General features: G+C 42.2%; 1 long non-coding RNA gene across 1 annotated transcript; it reads right to left on the reverse strand.

Moving 5' to 3' along the window:
• Positions 1–4,158: 4,158 nt before the first annotated feature.
• Positions 4,159–7,122, reverse strand: LOC109888796 (uncharacterized). Its single transcript, XR_002255209.2, has 7 exons — positions 6,902–7,122; positions 5,687–5,841; positions 5,437–5,570; positions 5,130–5,268; positions 4,735–4,898; positions 4,530–4,645; positions 4,159–4,431 (listed from the first exon to the last, which is right to left on the reverse strand). It is a non-coding gene; the product is annotated as an uncharacterized LOC109888796 (long non-coding RNA).
• Positions 7,123–8,296: the final 1,174 nt, after the last annotated feature.

An 8,296-nucleotide genomic window follows, 5' to 3' on the forward strand; every position in this document is an offset into this window, starting at 1 on the left:
GACCATGTGGAGATGGGCCAAGCCTATAGGGATGGTTGACCATGTGGAGATGGGCCAAGCCTATAGGGATGGTTGACCATGTGGAGATGGGCCAAGCCTATAGGGATGGTTGACCATGTGGAGATGGGCCAAGCCTATAGGGATGGTTGACCATGTGGAGATGGGCCAAGCCTATAGGGATGGTTGACCATGTGGAGATGGGCCAAGCCTATAGGGATGGTTGACCATGTGGAGATGGGCCAAGCCTATAGGGATGGTTGACCATGTGGAGATGGGCCAAGCCTATAGGGATGGTTGACCATGTGGAGATGGGCCAAGCCTATAGGGATGGTTGACCATGTGGAGATGGGCCAAGCCTATAGGGATGGTTGACCATGTGGAGATGGGCCAAGCCTATAGGGATGGTTGACCATGTGGAGATGGGCCAAGCCTATAGGGATGGTTGACCATGTGGAGATGGGCCAAGCCTATAGGGATGGTTGACCATGTGGAGATGGGCCAAGCCTATAGGGATGGTTGACCATGTGGAGATGGGCCAAGCCTATAGGGATGGTTGACCATGTGGAGATGTTCATCTTTAAACATATCAGTAGGGTTTAATCTGACAAACTGTTTTTCACACCTCATGATTTATGAGGGGAGCTTGGCAGGAGGTAATAGAATGTGTTTTTTTCATCCATGTGGTTTCACCCATGGTTGTAAACATCCAGTTTGTGGGGGACTGATGTCGGGGGTTGGTAATTAGGTAGGGATTTGTTCTCCTGTGGCTGTGGGCTTTAATTATGTTCATTAAGACTATAAATTAGAGTGAATGAGATGTGTGTGGGGGTTGTCTGTCATTGATGTCTGTTTATGACAAATTATGCAGTGTCAGGTAGAAACTGACCTGGGAGTTGTGACCACAGATCTGTGTCCGTGTACAACTAATTCGAAAATAAAAACAGTAATACCTTATTTACATAAGAATTCAGACCCTTCGGCTGAGACTCAAAATTGAGCTGAGACTCGAAATTGAGCTCTTCAACTTGTTTGGAGTCCACCTGTGGTCATTTCATTTGATTGGACATGATTTGGAAAGGCACACTCCTGTCTATTGTATATAAGTTCCCACAGCTGACAGTGCATGTCAGACCAAGCCATGAGGTCAAAGGAATTGTCCGTAGTGCTCCGAGACAGGATTGTGTTGAGACACAGATCTGGGGAATGGTACCAAAAAATATCTGCAGCTTTGAAGGTCCCCAAGAACACAAGGGCCTCCATCATTCTTAAATAGAAGAAGTTTGGAACCACCAAGACTTCCTTGAGCTGGCCGCCCTGCCAAACTGAGCAATTGGGGGAGAAGTTGGCCGAGTTTTTCACCAGCAGGGACTGGAAGACTAGTCAGGATAAAGGGAATGATGAACAGAGCAAAGTACAGAGAGATCCTTGATGAAAACCTGCTTCAGAGCTCTCAGGGCCTCAGACTGGGGCGATGGTTCACCTTCCAAACGGGATAACAATCCTAAGCACACAGCCAAGACAACGCAGGAGTGACTTTGGGACAAGTCTCTGAATGTCCTTGAGTGGGTTTGCCAGAGCCTGGACTTTAACCCAATCGATTATCTCTGGAGAGACCTGAAAATAGCTGTGCAACGACACACCCCATCCAACCAGACAGAGCTTGAGAGGATCTGCAGAGAAGAATGGGAGAAACTCCCCAAATACAGGTGTGCCAAGCTTGTAGCATCATACCCATGAAAACACGAGGCTGTAATCAATGCCAAATGTTCTTCAACAAAGTCTGAACACTTACCGGTATGTAAATGTTAGATTTAATTTGTATTTATAAAATATACACATTTGCAAACATTTCTAAAAACCTGTTATGTGTGTAGACTGATAAGGGCAAAAAACGATTTAATACATTTTAGAATAAGGTTGTAACATACATTGTTGAAAAAAGTCAAGGGGTGTGAATAGTTTCTGAATGCACTGTATATACCAGTTTAGGTGTGCTTGTCCTTAATCGTTTGCTACAGAGTTGGTCGCTCAGGTTTAAGCCAGTTGTGGGGAGTTATATAATTAGCATGTAGTTCACACATCATGCTTTCAGTCTCCATGAGTAGTAGTTCTAATCATGTTCTAGTTGATGTAGCTGTCTTTTAAACTAAAGTGTAAAAGGCTAAATATGGTAATTTAAACTAATGAATGCAATTAACTTAAATCATGTTTTCTAAACAGCAAATTTGAAAGTGTTAATTTTATACACTTGTCCAGGGTTTATAGGTCCACTCCCATCAGTGTAAATTTAACACTTTTGGTAGTGTTCATATTGAAACACTTGGAGTGTTAAAATATGACACTGTTGTTCAAATGACCCATGGGAGTGTTTTTTCAACACCCTCAGTATTAAGCAACACCTTTCAGTGTTGAGGATCAACTCCAGAGAAGTCATCCTGTAGCTGAATTGACACCAGGAAGTGCTAAATATTCACACTATGAAATAACATTTTTTGTGTCTGGTTCTCTCCCACTCAAATCAAGCCTGCAAGTTGTAGGGGATTTAAACATGAGCAATAAAATGATTTGTTACAAGAGTAATGCTTTGTTTAATTTATTTAGGTTTCAAAGAGAGGATGCATCAGAATGAAATCAGTGCATTACAGACACATCAGTACATGTATTATATGCGAACAAGTATTTGCAGTTACTATTTAACACAAGTGGAAGTCCTCCTAAGACTAATTCTGCAATTTTCTTGACAAAGTTGGCAATAATCTGACTATTACTCAATCATGTCAAACAAAGGATTGTCTGCACAATGTAGAAGTTGACGAGAATCATCATAAACATAGCAAAAAAAGAAACGTCCCCTTTTCAGGACCTTGTCTTTCAAAGATAATTCATAAAAATCAAAATAACTTCACAGATCTTCATTGTAAAGTGTTTAAACACGGTTTCCCATGCTTGTTCAATGAACCATACACAATTAATGAACATGCACCTGCGGAACAGTTGTTAAGACACTAACAGATTACAGACGGCAGGCAATTAAGATAAGTTATGAAAACGTTGGACACGAAAGAGGCCTTTCTACTAACTCTGAAAAATAGCAAAAGAAAGATGCCCAGGGCCCCTGCTCATATGCGTGAACGTGCCTTAGACATGCTGCAAGGAGGAACGAGGACTGCAGATGTGGCATGGGCAATAAGACAGCGCTACAGGGAGACAGGACGGATAGCTGATCATCCTTGCAGTGGTAGGCCACATGTAACAACATCTGCACAGGATCGGTACATCCGAACATCACACCTGCGGGACAGGTACAGGATGGCAACAACAACTGCCTGAGTTACACCAGGAACACACAGCCCCTCCATCAGTGCTCAGACTGTCCTCGTCAGGCTGAGAGAGGCTGGGTTGAGGGCTTGTAGGCCTGTTGTAAGGCAAGTCCTCACCAGACATCACTGGCACAATGTCGCCTATGGGCACAAACCCACCGTCGCTGGACCAGACAGGACTGGCAAAAAGTGCTCGTCACTGACGAGTCGCGGTTTTGTCTCACTAGGAGTGATGGTCGGATTCGTGTTTATCGTCGAAGGAATGAGCGTTACACCGAGGCCTGTACTCTGGAGAAGGATCGAGTTGGAGGTGGAGGGTCCGTCATGGTCTGGGGCGGCGTGTCACAGCATCATCGGACTGAGCTTGTTGTCATTGCAGGCAATCTCAACGCTGTGCGTTACAGGAAGACATCCTCCTCCCTCATGTGGTACCCTTCCTGCAGGCTCATCCTGACATGACCCTCCAGCATTACAATGCCACCAGTCATACGGCTTGTTCTGTGTGTGATTTCCTGCAAGACATGAATGTCAGTGTTCTGCCATGGCCAGCAAAGAGCCCGGATCTCAGTCCCATTGAGCACGTCTGGGACCTGTTGGATCGGAGGGTGAGGGCTAGGGCCATTCTCTCCAGAAATGTCTGGGAACTTGCAGATGCCTTGATGCAGTCCATGAAGAGGAGATGCACTGCAGTACTTAATGCAGCTGGTGGCCACACCAGATACTGACTGTTACTTTTGAGTTTGACCCCCCCTTTGTTCAGAGACACATTATTCCATTTCTGTTAGTCACGTCTCTGGAACTTGTTCAGTTTATGTCTCAGTTGTTGAATCTTGTTATGTTCATACAAATATTTACACACGTTAAGTTTGATGAAAATAAATGCAGTTGACGTTTCTTTTTTTACTGAGTTTGTCAGGTTAAAGACAAAGACAAAGTGGACTTTGAATAGTTCATCAAACGCACACAGATCACTAGTTGCCTGGCAGGGAACTAGCCTCTTGTCCACCACGATGTAGTAGTTGTCAATCTTGCTCTGTCTTCTTTCGACGCCAAGGAGGTATGGCTGTCGACCATGGCTCCCAGCAAGATGGTCTTCAATGCTGCAGCATGACTGCAACACACAAAGGGTCTTAAGTCACACTCCACATGTTAAGACAATGAAGAGACAACCCAAAAAGAAATGACACAACAATTACTGTATCATCTTACCTTATGAAAGTGCATTAGTCTGCCGACAGCATCACTGGCACTGAGTTTGGTCCTCTTCCCTCCTGCTGGTGGAGGGAGGAGATGAAGCAGCATCAGGGAGGACATATTGTGACAGTCTGAGGGAAAGAAAAAGCAAACAACCCCAAATCACATAAAACAATATCCTGAATTTGAAATATTGCACTACCCACGAGAATCCACTAACTGGTTTTGCTGTCATTCTCCAGCAGTTTTTCTGCAGACTTCAGGAGCTGTGGTAGTTAGGGATTTTGCCAGTTTGATGACTTTAGGCTTCAATACAGTGTCCCATTTTTCAAGGAGCTTAGAGGACGTTTCATCGTCGAACATCAGCAATAAGTCCTGATTCACCTAAAACAAAGTGGATCAACTCAACTTTATGACCAACACAAAATAATGTTCTCAGTCAGACAAATAGTCTGTAGTTCTGATTCCAATACATACTAAATCACTCACCAATCGTATGATTCCCAGAAACCTGGGAAAGATTGAGGACATCTGTGCTTCTGTCTGGACTATAAACTAGCTCCTGGCGATACTGGAATACCTCCTACATCTTCTGATAGATTTGTTTTTCATTACCTGTGTGGACAAGGAATGATATGGCCTCCTTGCAGGCATCACCAACAAGCTGATGGTCCAGGTCAGTTTTCCTCCTATGGGTTGGGCCTCCTGAATTGCAAGAGCATTACGTTCTCTCTGTTGATGAGTGGGAAGCCTCCTGCTCAAAAACAATAAAGCATACACACAGCAAATATATGTTTAACCATAGTTTTGTTGATGACGGTACTGCATCTTTCTACAGTCTCATAATGATGCCAAATAACAATGTATAGTTTGATTGTTTTGATCCATTGTTTGTGGCCAGATTGGCTAATGAGAAGCTTACTCATGCATCTCTTTCATGCGGCTGACTAAGATGGCAATCTCTCTCCTGGTTCTGTGGTCCAATGTTTTAGTTGTCTGGTATTCTTCTAATACGTCTTGCCCGCCAGGTCTACTAGTCAGGGCATCTCGGACCCTCTGTTAAGACAAGAGAAAAGTTCAATAATTTAGGGTTGGTTTATGCTGTCAGAATCTCCATGAAGAGCAAACACAAAAATGGGATTATCAACCTCCAATATGAGTTGTAATTATACCTATTTTGCTGCTGCGGAGTCAATGGCCTCGTCTCCTAATGTTGAGTGGGCCTTTTTAGACAGTCTTTCTGAAGATCTCAGGTCTAAGTCACTTGACAAGAGGGATAATGTGTCTGTGCACACACTCGGTGTCGAACAGACTGTAGGAGAAAAGTCTGAACACAAACAATGGATCAAAGCAATCAATCTATACATTCGTGTTATTTGATATCATTATTTGAGACTGTAGAAAGATGCCTTCATCAAGATATTTGATTGTGAGGCACAGGTCTGGATTGGCCTCAATCAGGTCCAGCAGGACATCCTCCACCTCTGTTTGGGAATCATCAAATTGTGTATGTGTGCTGCAAAGGGCAGTCCAAACCTATTTTGGTCTACAAAAAGAGAGACTAATCAGAATACAGGGAGATAAGTCACCTAGGGGGCTACAGAATGAGTCTGACCCAAATCAAGCCCAAGGGTTCAATTAAGAAAACACATCAGACAGTTCATATATTCAACTTGATTGATGAAATCTCCATAAGAGAACCCAGGCTGCAACTTCATGAACTTCTTGCATTTTTTGGCATTGGACATTCTCCAACCTGTTACACTGCAATTACACACAATGTCGTATTTAAGTTAAATTTGGTTGCAAACATTTTATGGTATAGCTGTACATATAGAAACAATCACACAAAATGACCCCTTATACCCTTTGTCTTCCCTGCAGTGGATCAACCCTTTGTTTCCGAATGCCACTTTAATGATATAACAGGTGCCTACAGACCCCAGGCTTGGCAAGGCAATATTTCAGTGAAATCAACCAACCAAACTAGCAAGCTAACAAACAGTTACCATCACCACTCCTATATATAGGAAAGAAACTGGCCAAAACTCAACATGCACATGATTGAAATCACCTACAGTAACTGTACAGCCCAACTCTGATCCTTTTTGATTTCGATTCATTGTCTTAATTAGAATGGTTTGCTAATTTTAACGAACTAATGAAGTTGAGACAAAGTCCCCGCTAACATTTAGCTAGATAGCTAATTAATCTAGAGCAAATGTTAACTAACCACATTAGCTAGCTATAAACTTTCTAAATCTAAACATCGCAGATGTAGACAAATTTACAAACAAAGATTTTGACCATTCACTTAGCTGATATAACAAGTTTGGCCACCAGCTAACTTATTAAAAAATATATTAAAACATAAACATATTACTTACCTTTCACACGTCACAATTCCAGCTGCCCTTGCATCATCGGCAATTAGATGAAAAGACTGCTCAGTGCCACTGCCCAACCTCTGTACAGTAACTCTCAATTGGGAGTTATATTAGCACAGGGTGTAAAAACAACTCTTAAATCAACACCTCTTAACACAAACAATTTGACACCAAGAAAATTAACATTTGTTTACACTGGCCAATTTTACATGGTCTAATTAACAAAGTAAAGTTATTCTAATAAAATGCTCATTCTCGTTGGTCAATTTAATAAGTGTGGGTGGAGTTGAGGCGCAAAGGGATAAATGCTGTCCTCTTCTCCCAGCTTAGGGTTGAACATCATTTTACGATGTGCTCCATAGCAGTTTGTTTGTTGTGTCCTGTGTGTACAGGCAGTTTATTTAGGCTGTTCTGGTAGACTCTCTTTAGTACCAGTAAGGGTAGAGTAGGTTCTGCTTAGAGCTGGAAAAGGGGTAATCCCTAGTTATGCTGTTTAACATTTAAGTTTAGTCTTAGCTGCAGTATGAACCCTCTTGAGGGGCTGAACTTTAGACTCGCCGTCATCTGTCATTTTTGTGAGTATTGACAACTGTTTATCGAGACAAGCCATGTATCCTGAGACCCTGGATCTGTAATAAATTCAAGTATTGTTTTTGTACAATCATGGGTCCTCCTCATTCCCACCAATCACCTCACTTGACTACTCTGGATCTGCTATTCCAAGCCATAGCTTGGTCGCAAATGGCTCTTCCAAATGGAGAATGACCCCAAGCATACTTCCAAAGTTGTGACAAAATGGCTTAAGGACAGCAAAGTCAAGGTATTGGAGTGGCCATCACAAAGCCCTGTCCTCAATCCTATAGACAATTTGTGGGCAGAACTGAAAAATTGTGTGCGAGCAAGGAGGCCTACAAACCTGACTCATTTACACCAGCTCTGTCAGAAGCTTGTGGAAGGATACCCGAAACGTTTGACCCAAGTTAAACAATTTAAAGGCTACCAAAAACTAAATGAGTGTATGTAAACTTCTGACCCACAGGGAATGTGATGAAAGAAATAAAAGCTGAAATAAATCATTCTCTCTACTATTATTCTGACATTTCACATTCTTAAAATAAAGTGGTGATCCTAACTGACCTAAGACAGGGAATTTTTACTTGGATTAAATGTCAGGAATTGTGAAAAACTGAGTTTAAATGTACTTGGCTAAGGTGTATGTAAACTTCCGACTTCAACTGTAAATGCAAATGCAACAAGTTCAAAGATTTTACTAAGGGACATTTCATGTAAGGAAATCAGTCAAATGAAATAAATAAATTAGGCCCTAATGTATGAATTTCACATGACTGGGAATACAGATATGCATCTGTTGGTCACAGATACCAAAAAAGGTAT

Source organism: Oncorhynchus kisutch, linkage group LG4 (genome assembly GCF_002021735.2).
Source record: "Oncorhynchus kisutch isolate 150728-3 linkage group LG4, Okis_V2, whole genome shotgun sequence".
NCBI lineage: Eukaryota > Metazoa > Chordata > Actinopteri > Salmoniformes > Salmonidae > Oncorhynchus > Oncorhynchus kisutch.